We start from the raw sequence: 25,591 nt of genomic DNA on the forward strand, positions 1-25,591 counted from the left end.
AGATGAGGTTAGGCCAGTGGATGTTGTCTATATGGACTTTAGTAAGGCCTTTGACAAGGTCCCACACAACAGGCTAGTCATGAAGGTTAGATCGTGTGGGATCCAGGGAGAGCTATCTAATTGGATTCAAAATTGGCTGGATGGTAGGCAGAGGGTAATGGTTGAAGGTTGTTTCTTGGACTGGAGGCTTGTAACTAGTGGTGTGCTACAGGGGTCAGTGCTGGGACCTTTGTTATTTGTTATTCACATAAATGGTCTGGATGTGAATGTGCAAGACATGATTAGTAAGTTTGCGGATGAGACAAAATTAGGAGGTATTGTTGATAGCGAAGGAGTTTATCAAAAATTACAGAGCGATCTTGATCAGATGATGAAGTGGGCTCAGGATTGGCAAATGCAGTTCACACAAATAAGTGTGAGGTGTTGCACTTTGGAACGTCAAACCAAGGTAGGACTTATACAATAAATGGTAAGGTCCTGAGGAGTGTTGTGGAACACAGAGACCTATGAGTACAAGTACATAGTTCATTGAAAAGGGCGTCACAGGTGGACAGGGTGGTGAAGAAGGCATTTAGCACATTGGCCTTCATCGGTTGAGGCATTGAGTATAGGAGTTGGGATGTTATGTTACAGTTGAATAAGTCGTTGGTGAGGCCGCACTTGGGAGTATTGTGTACAATTCTCGTCACTATGTTATAGGAAAGACATAGTTCAACTGAAAAGTGTACAAGGAAAATTTACGAGGATGTTGCTAGAACTAGTAGACCTGAGTTTCAGGGAAAGGTTGGCCAGGATAGGACTTTACTCCTTGGCACGTAAGAGAATGAGGGGTAACCTTATTGAGGTGTATAAAATCATGAGCAGCATAGATAGTATGAGTGCAGATAGCCTTTTTCTCAGGGATTGGGAATTAAAAAAATAGAGGGCATAGGTTTAAGGTGAGTGGGGATAGATTTAAGAAGGACCTGAGGAGCAACTTCTTCACGCGGAGATTGGTAGGTATATGGAATGGGCTGCCAGAGAAAGTGGTTGAGGCAGGTACAATAGCAACATTTAAAAAACATTTGGATGGGTACATGGATGAGAAGGGTTTGAAGTGATATGAACCAAATACAGGCAAATGGAACTGGCTGAGTGGACACCATAGTCAGCATGGACCAGTTTGGTCCAAAGGGCCTGTTTCCATGCTGTATTACTCTATAACTCTATGACGCTATAGATTGGCACAGGAGCTACGGACTATGAGGTTAAGTAGATGGAAACGTAATGGGACAGAGAGTATGAGGGACCATAGGCTATGGGTAGATTTGTATAATGTGACATGAGGGCTACAAGGAGACATGGAGATGGGTGGATTTGCCATAGGTGACTTGGGGAGTGTACAGGTGTCTTATGTTTTCACCTTTGTAGACTTTAACCACAGTGCTGGAGCCACAAGATGGGCTTTTGTGCAGCCTGTGTTGGGAGCTGGCAACCTCCGAGAGTATTCTTAGCTTGCCCAGCCTCTCTCACAATCCAGACCACCAGCCCACCCTCCCAGATGCAAAAATGGAAGTGTGGGTGGCCAGTTTTGAAACTTGTGTTTGTGGGGCGTGGACTTCTCCCAACCCAGGAACAAGAATCAGGACCAGAGCCTGGAATCCCCTGATACAAACCCCCCAACTCTGTTCACCTCCCCCACCCCTCACCAGGACCAGGAATGGGATAGCAGGAGATGAGTGTGTAACATCAGGTAGGAGGGGGGGTGTAGCTATTATTCCCCCACCCAATTAATTACCCAAATTATTGGCTACTTAAGAGCCACTTACTGTTCACTGGTCCTTGTCACATGGTCTGTCTCCCAGCTCAAGAGTTAGGGAAAGTATCTCCTGTTCAGGCACTTAAGGCACCAGGGAGGGCCCTCTTCAGAGGCAAGAACCACTCCTGATTAAAGACCATTCCAATCCAAACTCTGGAAACCAATGCAACACCACCCGCTCCTCACTGACCCATTCCTGACTGGTCCTGGAGGGCCAACCCAATTCATCCTGTCTCTGAGCCTCCAGCAATACTGCCGGGTTGGGACAACTGCAGTCCCAACCGCAGCCATCACTGCTGACTCTGAAGAGCTGCCAGCTTTTTGGTCTTTTAGCAGCTCTTTGAGGTGGGAGAGAGGGACAGAAGCCACCAGTTGGGAGAACCAATTGCCTGAACCATGTCAAATTCAGGTAAGCCTTTCAGGGCCCAGTCACCACTTTAAATCTCAGTGGTAGAATGTTATAATAAATAAATGAGCATTTGGCCCATTGTGACTTTCTTATAATCTTTTTCAATCTGCCTTTGAATTTTATATACCCAGCGTTATTTCTGACTAACTTCTGTACTTGGCATTTACCATTAACTACATTTGCAGTTTTATTTTAATTTTCATTTCCTTCTTTACACAGAGGTTTCTGGCTTAGGATTCTCCATTGTTCCTCTTTTATCAGATTCTTCTTAAATTACTGAAGTTGCTTTTCTTTCAGTTGGGTATTTTCACCTTTTATCCATTTTTTCTTGAACAATTTTAGCCCAAATTATGTTATGATCGCTATCACCAACCAAATCATATTATGATCGCTATCACCATGTCGTTATTCCAATGAAATAAACTATATTTGCCCTACCAAATTCCCAAAATAATATCTGACACTGTGTTCTTCCCTGTGGTTTAGAAAGCTATTCCTCTGCATGCATTTTAGGAATTCTTCTCATTATAAAGTTTTTGAGAAGATTTGTAGCTCGGGTTGTGGATCAAGTTGTAGACTTGCTCACCAAACCGGTGTGTTTGATTGCAGATGTTTCGTCACCCTGCTAGGTAACATCGTCAGTGCGCCTCCGGTGAAGCATTGGTGTTCTGTCCCATTTGTTATTTATATGCCTCGGTTTGCTGGGATGGTCGGCATCACTTCTGGTTCTGTTTTTCAGTGGTTTGTATACCGGGTCCAGTTCAATGTGTTTGTTGATGGATTTCTGGTTGGAATTCCCTGGCATGTCTCTGTTTGGCTTGTGCTATTATGGATGTGCTGTCCCAGTCAAATTTGTGTCCTTCTTTGTCCGTGTGTTTTGAGACCAGTGAGAATTGGTCGTGTCTCTTGGTGGCTAGTTGGTGTTCGTGTATCCGTATTGTCAGTTTTCTTCCAGTTTGGCCTATGTAGTGTTTCTCACAGTACTTGCATGGTATTTTGTATATTACATTAGTTTTATTGGTTGTGGCTATGGGGTCCGTTACATTTGTCAGTAGCTGTTACAGGGTGGTTGTTGGTTTGTGGGCTGCCCTGATACCTAAGGGTCTGAGCAGTCTTGTGGTCATCTCTGATATGTCTCTGATGTACAGTAGGATGATTAGTGTGTCTGGCCATGTTGTGTCTTCTTGTTGTGGTCTGTTGCGGAGGTAATGGCGGATTGTGCTTTTTGGATATCCATTCCTTTTAAAAACTCGATATAAGTGCTCTTGTTGTACTTGGCGCAATTTCAGATTGCTGCAGTGTGTTGTGGCTCATTTGAATAATGTCCTGATGCAGCTCCATTTATGTCTGTTGGGGTGGTTACTGGTGTAATTAAGTATATGGTCTGTATGTGTGGTCTTTCTGTACACTAGCCTGGAGTTCCCTATTCTTCTTACGTACCACCATTATGTCTAGGAAGGATGGTAAGTTATTGTTCTCTTCTCCTTCAGTGAATTTTATTCTGGCGAGGGTGTTGTTTATGTGTCGGTGGGTTTCTTCTAGTCTTGTGTGTTTGATAATCATGAAGGTGTCATCGACATAGCGGGTCCAGAGTTTAAGTTGGATAGAGGGGAGCGCTGTCCATTCTAATCTTTGTATTACTGCATCTGCAATCAGTCCTAATATTGGGGATCCCATTGGCGTTCCATTGATTTGTTTAAATATATGGCCATTGAAGTTGAAGTGGGTTGTGAGGCACAGATCCAGCAGTTTCAGAGTGCTGTCCTTGTTGCTGCTATTGGTGTCCTGTGTTGCCTGCCTTCCTGATTCGTCCAGCAGTGTGGCAATTGTCTATTTGGCTAGGTCAATGTTTATGGATGTAAATAGTACTGTTACATCGATGGATACCATTATCTCGTCCTCTTCTATTCTGGCGTCCTTGATGATATTGAGGAATTCCTGGGAGGAGTGGATGGAGTGGATAGTGTTGTCAGCCAAACTCTGGGTTGGCCATGTAAATGACACCTTCATGATTATCAAATGCACGAGGCTAGAAGAAACCCACCAACACTTAAACAACATCCTCCCCAGAATAAAATTCACAAAAGAGGAAGAGAACAATAGCCGACTACCCTTCCTAGATGTAAAGGAGGAATATAAGATCAATGGAGACTCCAGACTAGAGTATACAGATAACCACACATACAGACCAGATACTCAATTACACCAGAAACACCATGGGTTGGAAGGTGCTGTCTGAGGATCTTTGGTGAATTTCTGCAGTGCATCTTGTAGATCATACACACTGCTGCTACTGAGCATCGGTGGTGGGTGGAGTGGATGCTTGTGGATGTACTGTCAGACAAGCAGGTTGCTTTGTCCTGGATGGTATCAAGCTTCTTGAGTTTTTTTCGGGCTGCACTCATCCAGGCAAGTAGGGAGTATTCCATCACACTCTTGACTTGTGCCTTGTAGATGGTGGACAGGCTTTGGAGAATCAGGAGGTGAGTTACTTGCTGCAGTATTCCTAGCTTCTGGCCTGCTGTTGTAGCCACTGTGTTTATGTGGTGAGCCCTGTTCAGTTTCTGGTCAATGCTAACATCCAGGATGTTGATAGTGGGGGATTCAGTGATGGTAACACCATTGAATGTCAAGGGACGGTGGTTAGATTGTCTCTTATTGGTGATGGTCATAGCCTGGCATCTGTGTGGCGCGAATGTCATTTGCCACTTATCAGCCAAGCCTGGATATTGTCCAGATCTTGTTGCATGTGAACATGGACTGCTTCAGTATCTGAGGAGTTACGAATAGTGCTGAACATTGTGCAATCATTGGCGAACATCCCCCACTTCTGACCTTATGATGGAGGGAAGGTCATTGATGAAGCAGCCGAAGATGGTTGGGCCTAGGACACTACCCTGAGGAATTCCTGCAGAGATGTCCTGGAGCTGAGATGACTGACCTCCAACAATTATGATCATCTTCCTATGTGTCAGGTATGACTCCAACCACTGGAGAGTTTGCCCCCGATACCCATTGCTTGCAGGGCTCCTTGATGCCACATCAGGTCGAATGCAGCCTAGATATCAAGGGCTGTCACTCTCACCTCACCTCTGGAATTCAGCTCTCTTGTCCATGTTTGGGCCAAGGCTGTAATGAGGTCAGGAGCTGAGTGGCCCTGGCAGAACCCAAACTGGGCACCACTGAGCAGGTTATTGCTGAGCAGGTGCCGCTTGATAGCACTGTTAATGATACCTTCCATCACTTTACTGATGATCAAGATTAGACTGATGGGGCGGTAATTGGCCGGGTTGGAATTGTCCTGCTTTTTGTGTACAGGGCACATTTGGGCAATTTTCCACATTGTTGGGTAGATACCAATGTTGTAACTGTACTGGAACAACTTGGCTAGGGGAGCGGCAAGTTCTGGAGCACAAGTATTCAGTACTATTGCTGGAATGTTGTCAGGACCTGTAGCCTTTGCAGTATCTAGTGTCTTCAACTGTTTCTTGATATCAGTTGGAGTGAATCGAATTGGCTGAAGACTAGTATTTGTAATGTTGGGGACCACGGGAGGAGGCTGAGATGGATCATCCACTCAGCACTTCTGGCTGAAGATTACTGCGAAAGCTTCAGCCTTATCTTTTGCACTGATGTGCTGGGCTCTTCCATCATTGAGGATGGGGATATGTGTGGAGCATCCTCCTCCAGTGAGTTGTTTAATTGCCCACCACCATTCACGACTGGATGGGGCAGGACTGCAGAGCTTAGATCTGATCCGTTGGTTGTGGGATCGCTTAGCTCTGTCTATCACTTGGTGCTTTTGCGTTTGATGTGCAAGTAGTCCTGTTTGGTGGCTTCACCAGGTTGATACCTCATCTTCAGGTATGCCTGGTGCTGCTCCTGGCATGCCCTCCTGCACTCTCCATTGAACCAGGGTTGATCCCCTGACTTGATGGTAATGGTTGAGTGGGGGATATGCTGGGCCATGAGGTTACAGATTGTGCTGGAGTACAATTCTGCTGCTGTTGATGGCCCACAGCGCCTCATGGATGCCCAGTCTTGAGTTGCTAGATCTGTGCGAAGTCTGTGCCATTTAGCACGGTGATAGTGCCACACAACATGATAGAGGTTGTTCCCAACGTGAAGGCGGGACTTCGTCTCCACAAGGACTGTGTGATGGTCACTCTTACCGATACTGTCATGGACAGATGCTACTGCAGCAGGCAGATTGGTAAGGATGAGGTCAGTATGTTTTTCCCTCTTGTTGGTTCCCTCGCCACCTGCCGCACACCCAGTCTAGCAGCTATGTCCTTTAGGACCCGCCCAGCTCGATCAATAATACTGCTGCCGAGCCACTCTTGGTGGTGGACAAAGAAATACAAACACCCCCTCCCTCCCCCCCAGTACATTTTGTGCCCTTGCCATCCTCAGTGCTTCCTCTAAGTGTTGCTCAACAGTGAGGAGTACTGATTCATCAGCTGAGGGAGGGTGGTACATGATAACCAGCAGGAGGTTTCCTTGCCCATGTTTAACCTGAAGCCATGAGACTTCATGGGGTCCAGAGTCAATGTTGAGGACTCCCAGAACAACACCCTCCAGACTGTTTACCACTGTGCCGCCCCCTCTCTGAGTCTGTGCTGCCGGTGGGACAGGACATATCCAGGGATGGTGATGGTGGTGTCTGGGACATTGTTTATAAGGTATGATTCTGTGAGTATGACTATGTCAGGCTGTTGCTTGACTAGTCTGTGAGACAGCTCCCCCAATTTTGGTGCTAACCCCCAGATGTTAGTTACCTCCACGATAGACCACAACAAGAAGACACAACACGGCCAGACACATTAGTCAAACTACTGTACGTCAGAGACATATCAGAGATGACCACAAGAGTACTCAGTCCCCATGGTATCAGGGCAGCCCACAAACCAACAACCACCCTGTAAACAGCTATTGATGAACGTGAAGGACCCCATACCCACAACCAGTAAAACTAATGTTGTATATAAAATGCCATGCAAGGTCTGTGAGAAACATTACATAGGCTAAACTTTAAGCAAGCTGACAATATGGATACACGAACACCAACTAGACCCCAAGAGACACAACCAATTCTCACTGGTCTCAGTACACACGGACAAAGAAGGGCATGAATTTGACTGAGAAAACACATCCGTAATAGCACAAGCCAAACAGAGACATTCCAGGGAATTCCTGGAGGCCTGGCATTCCAACCAGAACTCCATCAAAAAACACATTGAACTGGACCCGATATACAAACCACTGAAAAACAGAACCGGAAGTGATGCCAACCACCCCAGCAAACCAAGGCATATAAATAACGAGTGGGACAGAACACCAGCGCTTCACTGGAGGCACGCTGATGATGTTACCTAGCAGGATGGCAAAACGTCTGCAATCAAACACACCGGCTCGGGAGCAAGTCTACAATTCTTCTCACTTTTTTCCCTTTCCTCTGCTTTTTTTTAGCTCAGACTGTGCTGGTGTAATTGATGACCTCTGCTATTACTACCACATTATTTACACGCATATTTGTAGTTAACAAAGCTCTCTTGATTGTGGAAAGATTTTTTTATAAAAGGAAGGAACACTGTGTTAATGCTGCTGGTAGAAAACAAATTCTTCTGTGGAAATGTAACAAAATATTGGTGAACAACACAGAAATCAGTTCACATAACATTCATATCTCTTACTGGCAGTGAATAAATCTGAAGTCTGGAAGAATTTATCAAAGTTTAAAAAGAATGTTTAAAATGGTGAATTGCCCATGTCCTCCCATAGAGTTTGCAACATCAACTTTTGTGGAACAGGTTTTCCTGACATTATTCAAGAACTAATTTGAAAGTTTTTTCTCAAGACAGCAGCACTGACATGGCAGATAGTGTTTCTGTTCATCAGAGCCCGTCTGCTCCAGGCCTACAGCATCCTTTTCTCTATGTAGTTTTCATATTCTTTTTCTGTTCTTTCTTCATCTTCAAGGCCGGGATGGTGTCAGTGGAGCAGAGGCTGCAGCATTGGTGGCATGGATCAAGACTCCTGGCGATGGTGGTGGTGCCTGGACTCTTGGTGGCAGGCAGTGCCCAAGGCAGAGAGTCCTGATGGCAGTAGGCCCAGAGCCTGGGAATCTTGACAGTGTCAGATGGCGGCAGAGCTGGGGTCTCCTGGGGTATTGGCGTTTTTGTTGCTGTACTCGGAGCAAGGACTCCTTGAGGCCCAAAACACCCTGCAGAGAACTTGCAGAAGGCCTGAAGCTGTGCTTGAGACCCAATCTGAACAGAAGATGAACTGTATTTAAGTAATTTCTTTTTATTATTTTTGTAGCTTTTGTAGGATTGTGATGCCAAAACACATTTTACTGTATCTTCAATATTTATATGTGACAATAAAATCATTTATTCATTCATTTATTCAAATCAACATGTCAGTGGTCATAAATCTATATAATTAAAAGGCTTATGTTTACTATGCAATCATTAAATGAAGAAAGGTGCATCTCTTGTACATGGCAGCTGTCATAAAAACATAGAAAGTAAGTGCAGGAGTAAGCCATTCAGCCTTTTAAGTCTGTTCCACTATTCAATGTGCACATGGTTGATCCTCTATCGTAATGTCATATTCCCGCTTTCTCCCCACATCACTTGATGGACTTTAAAATCACCTTCATCTTCCTGAATCCTTACTGTACCTGCCTATTTACTTTCATTGACTGGTGTAAGAGGACATCCAGATCCCTTAGTACATCCTCAATTCCCAATGTGTCACATTTAAATAATACTCTGCCTTTCTGTTTTTCACATCAAAGTGAATAACGTCACATTCAACTATGTTGTACTTCATCTGCCATGTTTTTGCCCACCTATTCAATCTGGCTAAATCACCTTGAAGCCTCCTTGCAACCTCCTCATAACTCACAATCCCACCCAGTTTTATGTTGTGAGCAAACTTGGAAATGTTGTATTTAGCGTTCCTCATCCAGGTCATTTATGCATATTATGAATAGCTGAACCCAAGTTCAGTACCCCACAAGGCATTACCTGCCACTTGGTAAAAGACTCATTTATTCCCATTCTCTGTTTCCTTCCTGTTAAGCAGTTCTTGATCCATTCCAATCTATTACCTCCTATTCCTTATGCTTTGATTTTGCCCACTAACCTCTTTTGAGGGACCTTATCAAAACCTGTGGAGTTAATTCTGTTTGCCTAAAACACCATCTTGCTGAGGAAACTGAATCATACCTCTTAACAGCACTGCGTTAAATGGCACATCTTACTGAATAAATGCCACCAAAGCACAGTAAAGAATAAATGAGGAATCAATTAGCACCCCAATTAAATACCAATGCTTACACTTCAATGATAGAGGGCTTTGGTTAGACCACATCTGAGGTACAGTGCGGAGTGTTGTCACCTTATGTAAGGAAGGACATAAACATAGCGGAAGCAATTCAGAGATGGTTTTTCAGATTAACACTTGGAATGGGAGAATTGTCTTTTGAGGAAGCTTGGACAGGGTAGGGTTATATCTACTGAAGCTCAGAAGATGAACAGGTGACTTGATTGAAACATAACAAGACCCTGAAGTTCTGGCAAAGTTGGGTGTGGCGATGATGTTCCCTCACGTGGGAGAATCTATAACAAAGGTGTCACCATTTAAAAATAAGGTCACCCATTTAAAGTAAAAATGGTAACATGTTTTTCCACAGAAAGTCTTTGGTACTTCCTTTCTGAAAATAAAAAGCAATGGAAGCAGATTTTTGATTATTTTTAAGGCAGAAGTCCCATTGTACATCTGAATGTTGCTTTATGGTAAGTAAAGGGTGAAAGTTATCAGAGTCAACAGGAATGTGGATTTGATGTTAAAAACAGATCAGCCATAATGATATTAAATGGCAGAGAAGAGCTGAAGGATTGAGTAGCCTACTCCTGCTCCTTGTTTGTATGTTTATGTACTTTTTTTAGAAACATGAAAGGATATCAGCTTTGAGTGATTTATGCATTTTTCTCAGACACGCAGGGAGAGATTAGAATGAGCCCCTTTTCAGATAAAGCAGTGACCATGAAATGTTTGATTCAGACATCCTTAAATGATTTAAAGACATCCCATGCTTGGCATGCTTGATGAGAGAACAGTGCAATGTTAAATGAGATTCTCCCAGTATTATTCTTTTTTTTCAGTATTGTGCTCCATTTGCTTCTGCAAAAAGTAAAGGTGTGAGATGGACAGTGTCTACTGATTAGGAAAATGCACAAAGGTGGTGCTTGTGTTGGTAGCTCACATGCTCAGCATAACACAAAGCAAATGTCAGCTAGGGGAGGAAATGCTTCAAAATAGGCAAGTTGCTGGATTGCAAACTGAGGAAGATGTTATGAGAGAAATTCTTGGTTTGACAAAGAGAACATTATGAGGTGAGTATACTGTGAGTGACTCTGTGATTGTTATAGGTTTACATTGTACATCAATGGCTTGGATCTGGGCACCAAATGTACAGTAGCTAAATTTGCTGATGACATCAATATTGATGAGAAAGTAGAAACAAAAACAGAAATTGCTGGAGAAACTCAGCAGGTCTGGCAGCATCCGTGGAGTGAAAACTGTGACCCTTCTGAAGAAGGGTCTCTGGACCTGAAAAATTAACTCTGTTTTCTCTCCACAGATGCTACCAGACCTGCTGAGTTTCTCCAACAATTTCTGGTTTTGTTTCTGATTTCTAGTATTGTTGTTCTTTGTTCTTTTTTGGAGTGAAAGTTCTTTTTGATTTATTATTGTCAGATGTAGCTATGTACAGAGAAAAGTTTTGTTTTGCATGCAGTACAGGCAGATCATACCACACAAATTGCGTTACCGCAAAGAATTCAATGTTGCAGCTGCAGAGAAGGTGAACAGAGAGTGAGATCAACATTAAATTTAAAATTTGAAATTATGTTGTCAAGATAAAGTAGAGAGTCTGTAACGTGATATAGACAGCTTAAATAAACACATAAAAATGTTGGCAGATGGAGTAGAATGTGAACTTGTCCATTTTGACAGAAAACGTAGAAGTCCAGCATATTATTTATATGGGAGAGATTGCAGGATTCAGAGGTACCAGAGGGATGTTTGTGTCTTGGTGTATGAATCATACAAAGCAAAATGCGATTACAGCAAGTGATTGGGAAGGTAAATTGGATGTTGTTGGAAGACTAGAGCTGAGGGACCCAGTTTTAAGAATAAGAAGTAATCCCATCTGACTGCACATGGTCCATATTCCTGTGTTCCCCGCTGATCATGTGTCTGTCCAAATACCTCTCAAACAATGCTATCGTATCTGCTTCTGCCACTTCTGCTAGCAGCAGGTTCCAGGCACCTATTGCTTTCTGTGTAAAAAAAATTGTCTCACACATCTCCTTTAAACTTTCTCCCTCTCACCTTAAACCTTATTCCCAAGTGTTTGACATTTCCACCTTGGGGAAAAGACTCCGACTATCCACTTATATATCCATTATATATGCCTCTCATAATTTTATGTACTTTCTATCAGTTTGCCCTCAGCCTCCAATGTTCTAGCAAAAACAATCCAAATTTTTCCAACCTCTCCTTATAGCTAACACACTCCAATCGAGGCAACATCCTGTTTGACTTCCTTTTCACCCTCTCCAGATGCTCCACATCCTTCCTATAGTGTGATGACCAGAACTGCACACAATACACCAAAGGTGGCCTAACTAAATTTTTATACAGCTGCAACATGACTTGCCAACTTTTATACCCAATGCCCTCACTGATGACGACAAGCATGCCTCATGCCTCCTTTACCACCACATCCACTTTCTGGGAGCTATGGACTTACATCCCAAGATCCCTCTGCATATCAATTCTCCTAAGGATCCTGATAATTATTGTACACTTTTTCTTGCATTTGATCTCCAAAATGCATCATCTCACACTTGACCTGATTAGACCGTAAGACCACAAGATATAGGAGTAAAATTAGACCATTCAGCCCTTCCAGCTTACTTCACCATTTGATCATGGCTGATATATTTCTCAAATCCATTCAAGTAAATCCAACGACTTGGTCTCCACAGCCTTTTGTGGCAATTTTTGCCACAGATTCACCACACTCTGGCTGAAGAAATTCTGCCTCATTTCAGTCCTAAAGGATTGGCCCTTCACTCTGAGTCTGTGTCCTCAGGTCTTAGTCTCTCCCACGAGTGGAAACATCTTCTCCATATTCTCTCTGTCCAGGGTTCTCAGTATTCTATAATTTTAAATGAGATGGCCCTTAGTCTTCTAACCTTCATCGAGTACAAACACAGAGTCCCCAACCACTCCTCATGTGACAAGGTTTTCATCCTGGGATCATTATTGTAAAACCCCCGGACCCCCTCCAATGCCAGCACATTCTTCCTTAGATATAGAGCCCAAAGTGCTCACATTATTCCAAATGCAGTCTGACCAGACTCTTACACAGCCTTAGCAGTACATCTCTGTTCTTGCATTCTAGCCCTTTCAAAGTGAATGCTAACATTTCGTTTGCCTTCTTGACTGCCAAATGAACCTGCATGCTAACCTCATGTCAACTGTGAAGTCTCTTTGGGCGCCAGATTTGCGAAGCCTTTCTTTATTTAGAAAATAGCTTACTCCTCTGTTGTTCTTACCAAAATGCATAACTTCACACTTTCCCACATTGTATTCCATCTGCCATTTCTTTGCCCACTGTCCTAGCCTGTCCAAGTCCTTCTGCAGCCTCCCCACTTCCTCAACACTACTTCTCCCTCCTCCTATCTTTGTGTCATCTGCAAATTTAGCAACAATGCCCTCAGATCCTTCATCCAGATCGTTAATGTACAATGAGAATAGTTATGGTCCCAACACAGACCCCTGCGGAACTCCAAGGTCACTGGCTGTCATCCTGAAAAAGACCTCTTTATCCCCACTCTCTACCTTCTGCCAGTCAGCCAGCCCTTGCCAGTACCTTGCCCCTAGCACATGGGCTCTTGTAAAATCCATCTGCCATTTCTCCGCCCCAATTTCTAACTGATCTATATCCGGCTGTATCCTTTGACAACCTTGCTCACTATTGGCAACTTCACCAATTTTCATGTCATATTCAAACTTGCTAATCAGACATAAACATTTAATCCACATTATTTATTCATAATACGAACAACAGAGGTCCCAGCGCTGAGCCTTGTGGAACACCACTAGTCACAGACCTTCATTCAGAGAAATATCCTTCCATAACTACTGTCTGTCTTCTATGACCAAGCCAATTTTGTATCTACCTTACTAACTCACCATGGATCCCATGTGACTTAATCTTCTGGATCAGCCTACCATGAGGGACCTTGTCAGATGTTTTAGTAAAGTTCATGTGGGCAACATGTAGTGTCCTACCCTCAGCAATCATCTTCATCACTTCCTCAAAAACACAATCAAATGTGTGAGACAAGATCTCCTCTACACAAAGCCATGCTGGCTATGCCTATTAGGTCCATTCCTTTCCAAATGCGAGTAAATTCTGTCCCTAAGAATCTTCTCCAATAATTTCCTTTCCATTGATGCAAGGCTAACCAGCCAATAACTTCCTGGATTATTTCTGTTAACATTCCTAAACAAAGGAACAACATTGGCTATTCTCCAGTTTTCTGGGAATTTGAGTCTGGCTAAAGAGGATTCAAAGCTATCTATCAAGCTCTCAACAATCCTTTATCTCCTCCCTCACCACCCTGGATAGATCCCATCAGTCCCTAGGACTTATCTACCTTAATGTTTTTCAACACACCCAACACCTCCTCCTTCTTAATATCGACATGCCATAGACTATTAACACAACCCTCTTTAATCTTACCGTCTTCATATCCTTCTCCTACTTACGCTCCTAATTCCTTTGTTTCTGTAATGAGCATTGTTGACAAAGCCAGAACTTGTCACCCAACAATAATTGCACTTGAACTGAGTGGTTGACTAAGCCATTTTAGAAGCAGTTAAGAGTCAACCACAATGCTGTCAAATGTAGGCTCAGAAGAAGAGCATGTCTCCAGATGGGCAGTTAGTGATAATTGTTCATAGGCACCCTTACTAAGGCTAGCTTTCAATTTCATATTTATTGTTAACTAGAGTCAATTTTCCCCACCTACTATGATGGGAGTTGAACATGTATCCTTCAAGCATTAGTGTGGAGAGCTAAGCTGAAGCTGCATCTATGCCTGCCATTTCCCTTGTTTTAACAAGGTGGATCAGAGAAGACTAAGATCAGGTCGAAACTCCATATATTAACCTCATACCAGTACACACCTGCAAATGTTTTTCTTAGAGCATCTCTTCTTGTTTTGCAAACCAGCAATTGTTTTAACTAAGGACAGAGCAGAAATGTTTTGTGATGGCAGAATGATGCGGAACACTGTTAACGAGTTGCACCAACTTGCAAAGTCCAATCATGGTGAAAGATAAATTGTGTAACCCGTTTTAGTGGGAATGGGTGGCAGCATAGATTGGAACCCTGCCTTTTCATGTCTGGAATTTCAGAAATAATTCAGCTGATGCCATCCCCTCATATACACAGAACTCCCTTATTGCGCAACAGTTTTTGCACAGGCATGGATGCAGGAATGAACTTGTGAAACCCTGTGAAAACGTGCTGGAGTATTTAAATTGTGACAGCTTTAAAATACCATCTTGGAGTTAAAAAGAAATCTTCAAAACAACTACAGAATGATTTGCAAGATGTCAGTAACTTGTTCTACATAGGAAATTGTGTTAATTTTTTGGGGGAGCGGGGGTCTTATAGATTACTTGTATTAACGTGGAAGAATTGAATGATGGATACTGAAGGAACGGATTGAACTAAGAATGATTGGCTATCATACAGAACAAACTGCAAGGAGATGGGCGAAGGCGCATAAATAAGAAACAAAGAAGGCTTGGAATGGCACTCATAAGGAGAAAGATAATGAAGAGATATGAGAGAGAAGCATAATGTTTGCAGGTGATTTGTGAAATAATAATGCAATGTTAGTTTCCAAAGTTAGGCAATTATTTTTCTTGTACATACATGACTGCAGTGCTAGAATTATGGAGTCCTTTAAATGTTTTGCTCTTATTCATGCTCGTGTCTATACAAGAAACTATATAGGATAATATTATTGTATAATACTGCAAAAATGGGTGGTATATGGAACACAAACTCACAGACATTGTCAGGAGTTGATCTGAGAAGAAAATAAAATGTGAAATGTGTTAGGTGGAATTTAGAAGATGAAATGCAATACATATAAAGTATTGCACATAGAAAGAAAAATTGACGATAAACATGAAGCATGTTAATAGTATTGATAAGATTAAGATGAGATCTTGAAACTTTGACTATCAACTGATCTGGAAATACAGAGAGAAACACTCAAAGTGTTTCTGCAGCCTCCAAAACTTACCATTGCTATTTGTTATAGTAAGAGCTCCAAAATGGGCCTTAGTGGTTTTACAGTGCACTTAAGGTATCTCCAAACTTTGGAGGACAGAAATGAATAATAAGTGAAGGGGAAAATAGCTGTTTTAGCATATAAGACCGTAAGAAATGACAATAGGTGTAGGCCGCTTGGGCCCCCCAGCTTGCTCCACCATTCAATAGGATAATGGCTGATCCAACATTCCTCAAGTCCACTTTCCTGCCTTTTCCCCGTAACCCTTGATTCTCCTATTGATCAAGGATCTATTTATCTCATCTTTAAATATAAGATCCTGAATGTTTGGACAGGTTCCAGGTGGAGAGGATGAATCCTCTCTCGGAAAATCTACAATTAAGAGTCGTTGTTTAAAAAGAAGAGGCCACGTTGCATGGAGGATCGCTTGCAATATTGAAATAGATTTGACGCTTTTTCTTTAAAGACCCCATTTGGGCTTGCAGCTCTATTTCCTCCAGTTGTGCTTAAGGTATCGCATACCCCCTATTCCTAGCTGAACATGGGAGGTCCTAACCAAATATTCCTCACTCCAAACTGACATTACCTTCTGTTGATAGTTTTTATGAACAGATAATGGTTTCACACCCAAGGGAACCAAGAAATCTGGTGCAAAAGCAGGTTCATTGGCCTAGATAAGCATCTCGGGACTGAAAGTTTGCAGCAGCTTCAAATTAAACAATCCATAGAGTTTTGATCCTAATCTATTCAAACTCAGTAAAGGATCAATCAGTATGAGCTTCCATGAGTTTCCCCAAACGTGATGGCTGATGTCTGCCATAACAATTTGAACCATTAGTAGTGCTGCTACTTTTTAGAGCTTATGAATGGTGGTTCTGGCCTGACACTAGAACTTAAGCACAATATCTAAGCTGATACCTCATTGTCAGGAAATGCTCTAGTGTCAAATGTGCTGGGGGTCAGCTGAGCTCTTATGATAATTTCCTCCGAGTTCTAGGAAGGCACATGGAATTAATGCTGTCACAGTAGTTACAATGTGGAGTTTCAAACTCCATTATCTGAGTTTAAGTCTAGGGGCTTTCATGGACTTGAATGGACTTAAGGAGGTGAAGCTGTCATTTAAAATGGCCACAGCAACCAACTGATCACACAAATTAACAAATCTTCATGAAACCAATGTTGAATAAGTACAAGTGTCCAAACTGAAATTAACATTTTGTCAAAAAACTTTGAAACTATCCCACCCAGTCAGATATGAAAATATCCTAATCTCCCATTTTGACTTACACCTACATATGAATACAGGAACAGGAGTAAGCCATTCAGCCCCTTCAATCTGTTCTCCCATTCAATGTGATCCTGGCTGAACTGTGGTCTATATCACTTAATACCTTTGCTTATCAAAAAATTATCCACCTCAGATTCAAAGTTCATGACTAATCCAATATCCACTGCAGTTTATGGAACAGAGTTATAGATTTCTGCCACCCTTTTTGTGTAGAAGTGTTTCCTAACATTTCTCTTGAATAGTCTGGCCCTAATTCTCAGACTATGGCCCCTAGTTCTAGAATTGTTGAAGAGTGGAAATAGTATATGTTTATCTACCCTGTCTTTTCCTATTAATATCTTGAAAATTTTGATCAGATCACCCTTAGCTGTCTAAGTTCTAGAGAAAACAGGCCTAATTTGTTTAATCTCTCCTCATAACATAACCCCTGTATTCCTTGTATTATTCCTATAAAGCTAAGTTGCATTTCGTCCAAGGCCAATAAATCCTGCAATATAAGTTTCAAATACTGGAGATTGAAGACATCACCTGCAACTATCAAACTTGGAAACAATTAACTTAGTCAATGAAATACATAATCAACTTATATTCCAGGAAACTGCTTTTGCAAAGATGGGAGAAGGATTATTGATTGTAAAACCGAACCAAGCTCTCTCTCTGCCTCTCAAAGGACAAAGCACCCAATGACAACACACATTAAAGAAAACATTTGGACACCAAAAATTTAAAAAGGATGTCTATAATATTCAGGACTGCCAATGGCAAAAGACATAAATAACCTTGATCTCAGGTTAACTCTCGTATCTCAAGGACACCCTAAGGGCTTCAAACTGTATATTTATTTCATTTTCCTTTTGTACTGGACACCATCTTTTCTTTAATGTTGTGCCTTGTGTATATGTGCTTGACATGCATACTTATTATTTTTCTTGGGATAATAAAATTACTTTTCCATTCACCCAAGAAACCTTGGGCTTGCTTGCTTCCAGATACAGTAGGCATTGGGCAGCTACATTTTTAATTGAGAAAAGTACATGCACACTCTTGTACCTAAATGTACATAAATCTTTGTTGTGGCCAAATTGGAATGTTGAAAAGAGGGAGCCAATTCGCTCTTCCTCACCTAATTATAACACGGTGGATAATTGGGAGAAGCTGCATAGAAATTCTAACCTATATTGTTCTGAACAGAGTCATACTGGGCACATTACAGATTAAAGACATTAAAGGCATAAGTTTTGTTTTGGCTTCAGTGCAGGAGAATTAACTTTTTCAATTTAGTTCAGGAAGCAAAATAGAAGTTGAGTTCAGAAGAAACAGCAGTTGAACTTAGAAGCACATTTTTCAGATCAGTTCAGGTGAACCAGTCACCTCAGCTGAAGTGATTTACAGTCTGTGAATCTTCCAGGCCAGGAGAGGTTGGATAGAGGACTTCAACATCTTATAACTGAGAAAGCGTAAGCCACTAAAGTTGTGATTGACCCATCGGCAGACTTGGAAACAAATCATAAAAAATCGTCTCATTCTTCAACCAGACCAAGGGGAAGAAGTTGGAAAGTCTCAGTTAAACAACAATGTTTTTTAAAAACATTATACCTGATGATAAATCTGATTACCTTGAACCTTTCTGAGTGCCCTGCTGTAATGTCTTTAGTAATAACTTCTAACATCTTCCCAATGATAGATATGAAGCTTGTAATTTCCTGCTGCCTGTCTCGCTCCTTTTTGGAATAAAGCGCTTGCATTTGTTCTTTCCATTCTAATGAAGGCTTCTTGGAATGAAGGGAATTTTGAAAATTTAAACGAACAGTTCAAATATCTCACTAGCTGCTTCTTGAAAGACTGTAAGATGTTCATAATTACCCTTATTTGACTTCAAAATGCCAGTCTTGGATCCACTTCTCTCTGAATCTGAATGTAGAAGTTAATCATATTAGGGCACTTTCACTTATAGAGTCATAGAGAAGTACAGCATGGAAACAGACCCTTCGGTCCAACTCATCCATGCCGACCAGATTTCCTAAATTAATCTAGTCCCATTTGCCAGCATTTGGCCCATATCCCTCTAAACCCTCCCTAATTATATACCCATCCAGATGCCTTTTAAATGTTGTAATTGTACCAGCCTCCACCACTTCCTCTGGCAGCTCATTCCATACATGCACCACCTTCTGTCTGAAAAAGTTGCCCCGTAGGTCCTTGTTAAATCTTTCCCTTCTTACCTTAAATCTGTGGCCTCCAGTTTTGGACTCCCTCACCGTGGGGAAAAGATCTTGTCTATTCACCCTATCCATGCCCCTCATGATTTTGTAAACCTCTATAACGTCACCCTCAGCCCCTGATGCTCCAAGTAAAAAAAAGCCCTAGCCTATTCAGCCTCTCTGTATAGCTCAAATTGATGTCATTAACAAATTCGATCACATTGCACAATATCAAGTCTAGAATAGCTTGACACGACAACAGAAATTTCTGGCAATGCTGCCAGACCTGCTGAGTTTCAACTGCAATTCCTGTTTTTGTTTCAGATCTCCGGTGTTTGCAGTTTTGTTTTATTCTCGTATAGCCTACTCTGGTCAACTCGAGAATATACTGTTCAAAGGAACCATCCCAAAAACATTCTATGAATTGCTCATATAGGCTATCTTTCCCACATCTGAATTTTTCCAAGCTGTGCGTAGATTGATGATTGCTGCACTTTTCTGACAAGTTCCTATTTTTTTATCCTTCACAGTGCCACCTACATGGGTTTACTGTTAGGAAGCTTGTGCACTACTCCTGTAGGTTACTGCAGAGGCTTCAACATGACTTGGACAAGTTGGGGGAGCGGACAAACTCATGGCAGATGCATAAAACATGGCTCAATGTGGAGTTACACACTTCAGTGTGAAAAACACAAAGGAAGTGCATTATTTAAATGTTGAATATTGGGAAAGGTGGATGTGCAAAGGGATCTGGCTGTGCCAAAGAATGTAAACAGGCAAGTGGAGCAAGCAATTAGGAAGGCAAATGGTACATTGGCTTTCTTTGCAACAGCATTGGAGTTCAGAATTGGGGATGTTTCCTACAGTTCTACGGGGCCTTGGTGAGATCACACCTGGAGTATTGTGTGCAATTTTGATCTCCCTACCTAAAAAATGAAATACCTGCCATAGAGGGGGTGCAACTTTTGTTCACGCGCCTGATACCAGGGATGACGGGACTGTCCTGTTGTTTCACTGGGCCTGCTTTTAGTAACATGAGAGTGGCAGATGAAATATAACGTTGGGAAATGTGAGGTCATGCATTTTGGCAGGAAAAAAAAAGGAGCTGAAGGGAGAATGACTGCATAGAGCTACAGAACAGAGGGATTTGAGGGTGATTCACCTTCAATCACAAAACGTTAGCATCCAAGTTCAGCGGGCAGTAGGGTTTCGGAAATGGAATGCTAGCCTTTATTTCAAAGGGAATGGAGTATAAAATTGGGGAAGGCTTGCTAAAACTATACAAGACACTGGTCAGGCCGCAGTTGGAACAGTGTGAACAGTTTTGCTCCTTTCATCTAGGGAAAGCTATATAGGCATTTGGGGCACAGCAGACAAGGTTCACTCGGCTGATACCAGATATGGAAGGATTGCTGTACGAGGAAAGGTTGAGTAGATTGGGCCTGTACTGATTGGAATTTAGCAGAACGAGAGGTGACCTAATAACATTTATGAGATTATTAGGGAACTTGACGGGATAGACGTGGAGTATTTTCCCCTTGTGGGAGAATCTAGGACCAGAGGTCATTGTCTGATAGTAAGGGGGTGTCCATTTAAGACAGTGATGAGGAGGAATATTTTTCTCTGAGATGGCAAAGAATCTATGGAATTCTTCATCGCAGTGGGCCTAGATTGTTAAGTATATTCAAGGCAGACTATCAATCAGTAAGGGAATTGGGGATTATGGGGTAATGGCAGGAAAGTGGAGTTGAGGATTATCAGATCAGCCAGACAGAGCAGGCTCGATGGACTGAAAGGCCTCTTTCTGTTCCTATGTATTATGTTTTCAATGGTGCTTTGATTTGATTTGCTTATATTCAAAGATGAACTGCAACCTCATATGAGTTGCCCAAACAATAACCCATGTTAACTTTGCAGGGTTCACCGAAAAAAGATAGCATTCTGGTAATGAGTAAGTCAGAGTTCAACCACAGCATGAATAATGGATGCACAAGCACACAACAGCCTTCCACCAGACAACAAGTTGATTTCAATCACATAATCAGAGACATGCAGCTAGTTAATAACTGATTGAGATGGGATTTGCATTTTTCATTTTTTTAGTCAATGTTTTTTCTTGTTAATAATTGTTTTTATTTTTGGTGTGTTTATTCTCTACAAACTTTTTGATTTTTTTTTGCAGATTTCAAAGTTATTGTTTGTGCTGAGTACAGCTGAAATTCGGAATATGTTCAGAGTCATAGTTTTCTTCACTGAGCAGAGTCCTGTGTCCTATATTAATGCCATTTACACCTTCCATCAGCACTGCCTCCACAACATCTAGCTCCACTGGCAGGACCGCATCACAAACATTCGTAGAATTTATAGAAACAGGCAACATCACCATCTTCCTACAAAGTGCACTGGGTAGGTCACATTGCAGGGATTGATAACCTTCCAAGCCCATGACCATTTCCATCTCGAAGAACAAGGGCAGCAGATACATGGGAACACCACTACTTGCAAGTTCCCCTCCAAACCATTCACAATCCTGACTTGGAAATATATTGCTGTTCCTTCACTGTTGCTGGGTATAAATCCTGGAATTCCCTGCCTAATGGCATTGTGGGTCTACCTACAGCACATGGACTGCAACAGTTTAAGAAGGCAGCTCAGCACCACCTTCTCAAGGGCAACTTAGGACGGGCAATAAATGCTGGCCGGACAGCGATTTCTACATCTTGTAAATTAGTATATTAATAAAAATTCACTTAGGAGACATTTTGAAGCGAACTGGCAGTGTCACTGTGTCTAGGTTCAAAACCCAGTCCCCCCTTGTGTTTGGATAGAGGGGATTGTATTTTCCTGTATGTGATATATTTTTGTTCGGTTAATCCTGTTGTATTTTAATTTCTTTTCCATAATAAACCAGACTTCGGCCTGGATTCAAACTTTTCCAGTAATAATATCAGCTGAGATTAAAACATTGTGTAGATTTTTGCACTAAATCAAACAATTAGGATGGCGCAGTGGCTCAATAGTAAGCACTACTGCCTCACAGCAGCAAGGGCCCATGTTCAATTCCACCCTTGGGCAACTGTCTGTGAGGAGTTTGCACTTTCTCCCTGTGTCTGCGTGGGTTTCCTCCGGGTGCTCTGGTTTCCTCCCACAGTCCAAAGATATGCAGACTAGGTGGATTGGCCGTGCTAAGTTGTCCAGGGGTGTGTTTGGCATGGGAAATGCAGGCTCATGGGGATAGGGTCTGGGTGGGATGCTCTTTGAAGGGTCAGTGTGGACTTGTTGGGCCCATTGTCCTGTCCCCACCCTGTGGGTATTCTACGATTGATAAATCCAGAGCCCTCTTTTGCCCCCTCAAGTAATCAATGTCAACTGGTGCTTTTGAAACAATGCCTGTGAAACTTGCCATTTTTCTTTCATGTGATGTGTGAATCACTGCAAAATCAGCCAGTTTTTCCCATGTTACTTTTGTACTGAGTGGCTCACTAGATCATGTTAGAAGGCAACTAAGAGTCTATAGTCACATGTCGGCCAGGAGATTTCCTTCCCTAAAGGCCATTAGTGAAACAGATGGGTTTGTCTCCCAAAAACCAATGATAATGGTCATCACTACTGCAACCAGCTTTTAATTTCAGACTCATTACTTGCCAAGGTGGGATTTGAACCAGTGTCCACAGACATTAATCAAGGCGTCTGGATTACAAACTCAGTGCCATTATCACTGTGCCATCATCTCCCTCTTATGAGATCATTTGATTGTTTTGAGAGCCTTTGATGCCTTAATTGAAAGCTTCTGACTATCTTTGACAGCTTTGATGATTTGACACCAATGATAGCTTGTTCAATGCTGAAGGTGCCCAGCCCATATCCAAGAATATGATTGTTCAATACAAAGGAAAAGATCAGTTAGCTACAAAATATGTTAGAGCAGTAAAAGCAAAATTGGTGTTGAAATTTCCCAACAGGGATATCACCAAACTCTGAGGGTTTTGCTGCGTGCAAAAGTGACTGCTACATTTGCCTTCAAACAACATTGGCCACACTGAAAAAGTAATTATTTGGTTGACTGTAATTATCTGTAGAGTGATTACGGGTGCAAAATCTTTCTTCTCTTTTGTGTTTTTACATGACAGCCACTTTCAGGAGTAGGGAGGAGAAATATGAAGACAATTGTAAAGCAAAATAATTATAATCTTTAAAAGATTGTTTTGTTAAACTGAAACCCGCCACTACCAATACTGCAACCCATACCTAAGGAGTACATTTACAATGCAGCCTTGGGTGTGGTAACATATACATGTAATGTAATGCAACATGATATAGGAGGCACTCTCACCTATATTTTGCATGCTATCCATTACACCATTCTCCTCTACAATGTTTCCTGGCTCATGCCCACTTTGTGCAGCTTCATGCTTCCCAGCTGATTATATCTGGCACGAAATGTAGAATGGAATGTATCTAATTACACGATACCAGGAATTCAAGTATACACCCAGCATTAAACATTAGCTAACTTGCTAGTAAGCCTAAGCTGTGATTATTCCTTATTAGTCTACCAGCACCCACACTACTCCCAAAGCATAACCAGGTGGGAGGCAGGTTACTCAGCTGAACTGCAAAAATTGTAATAAAGTTGGTTTGCACTGTTGATGACCGACTTTGCTGAGAATTTCAACATAAATGATGTAATGACTGTATTGTTTTCGTGCAGTCTATATCAGCTACATTTAGAAATAATTTTACTTAAATTTCTACACAACATAGCTTTTCCAACATTCGAATTAGATTAACTTTCCATTTAAAAATGTCTCCTAAATACCTATATGATGATCTTATGAGGAAAGCAGCTGGGTTAATATCCTCAGACTCTCTTCCTATTAGGATTGTAAGTTCTCTACCCCTCAAAGACTAGAGCAGTCCACAAAGACTGGGCCAGCACCACCTTCTCCATGGGCAGTTAGAGATGGGCAATAAATGCTGACCCAGCCCGTGACACCCACATCTTGTGAATGAACATTAAATAAATGAGGTACTGAAAATATAAATGGTTTATCGTTGCAGTGTGAATCCAGAAGATGAATATTGAGTGATGGGTAGAGAGGGGTTTCACTCCTGTGATCTTGTCTGAAATCAAATGAGATCCAATGAAGAAAAGAGAAAGTGTGGGCAGTAAGGTGCCCTCTTGATGGTTCAAATGCCTTGTTTTCCCATCATGCTTATGTCTCTCCCATCGACAATGTTTTGTCAGGACTGGCCTGATATTGAATGGCTAGGAATCCTTCCAAAGCTTCTAGTTCACTGTCTGCAAGGTATCACAGCTACCTGATGCAGGTTAACAGTGAACAGTCGATGGGGAAAAGCAACAGTGGCGAACCGATTGTCCTCAGTGCCATACGGCTTGGGAAATGAATTCAACTATCTCTCAGACCACAATTTGTTTTTTATTCACTCATGGGACATGGGCGTCACTGGCTGGCCAGCATCTCTTGCCCATCCCTAGTCGCCCTTGAGAAGGTGGTAGTGAGCTGCCTTCTTGAATCGCTGCAATCTATTTACTGTAGGTAGACCACAATGCCAGCAGAGAGAGAACTCCAGGGTTTTGACTCAGCAATAACGAAGGAACAGCAATCTATTTCCAAGTCAAGATGGTGAGTGTCTTGAAGGACAACGTACAGGTGGTGGTGTTCTCATGTATCTGCTGCCCTTGTCTTTCTAGAAGGAAGTGGTCATGGGTTTGGAAGGTGCTGTCTGAGGAGCTTTGGTGAATTTCTGCAACGTATCTTGTAGATAGTACACACTGCTGCTACTGAGTGTCGGTGGTGGAGGGAGTGAATGCTTGTGAATGTGGTGCCAATCAAGCGGGCTGCTTTGTCCTGGATGGTGTCAAGCTTCTTGAGTGTTGTTGGGGCTGCACCCATCCAGGCAAGTGGGGAGTATTCCATCACACTCCTGACTTGTGCCTTGTAGACAGGCTTTGGAGAGTCAGGATTTGAGTTACCTGCTACAGTATTCCTAGTTTCTGGCCTGCTGTTGTAGCCACTGTGTTTATGTGGTAAGTCCAGTTTTGTTTCTGGTCAATGATATTAATAGTGGGGGATTCAGTGATGGTAACACTACTGAATGTCAAGAGATGTGATTAGATTGTCTCTTATTGGAGTTGGACATTGCCTGGCATTTGTGTAATGTGAATGGTACTTGGCGCTTTTCAGCTCCAGCTTGGATATTGTCCAGATCTTGTTGCATATGGACATGGACTGCTTCAGTACCTGAGGAGTTGTGAATGGTGCTGATAAACGTGCAATTGTCAGCGAACATCCCTACTTCTGACTTTTTGGAGGGTTGGTCAGCGATGAAGTAGCTGAAGTTGGTTAGGCTGCCAGGTAGCCCTTGCCTAATGTCAAGTGAAATCAGAATGAAATTTCAATGTAACTGTCCCCAGGGTAGGTACCAGTCAATATTTACTACTCAGCATCACATGAGCATAGGTAAAACCATACT

This window comes from Rhincodon typus, chromosome 2 (assembly GCF_021869965.1).
Source record: "Rhincodon typus isolate 14 chromosome 2, sRhiTyp1.1, whole genome shotgun sequence".
Lineage (NCBI taxonomy): Eukaryota > Metazoa > Chordata > Chondrichthyes > Orectolobiformes > Rhincodontidae > Rhincodon > Rhincodon typus.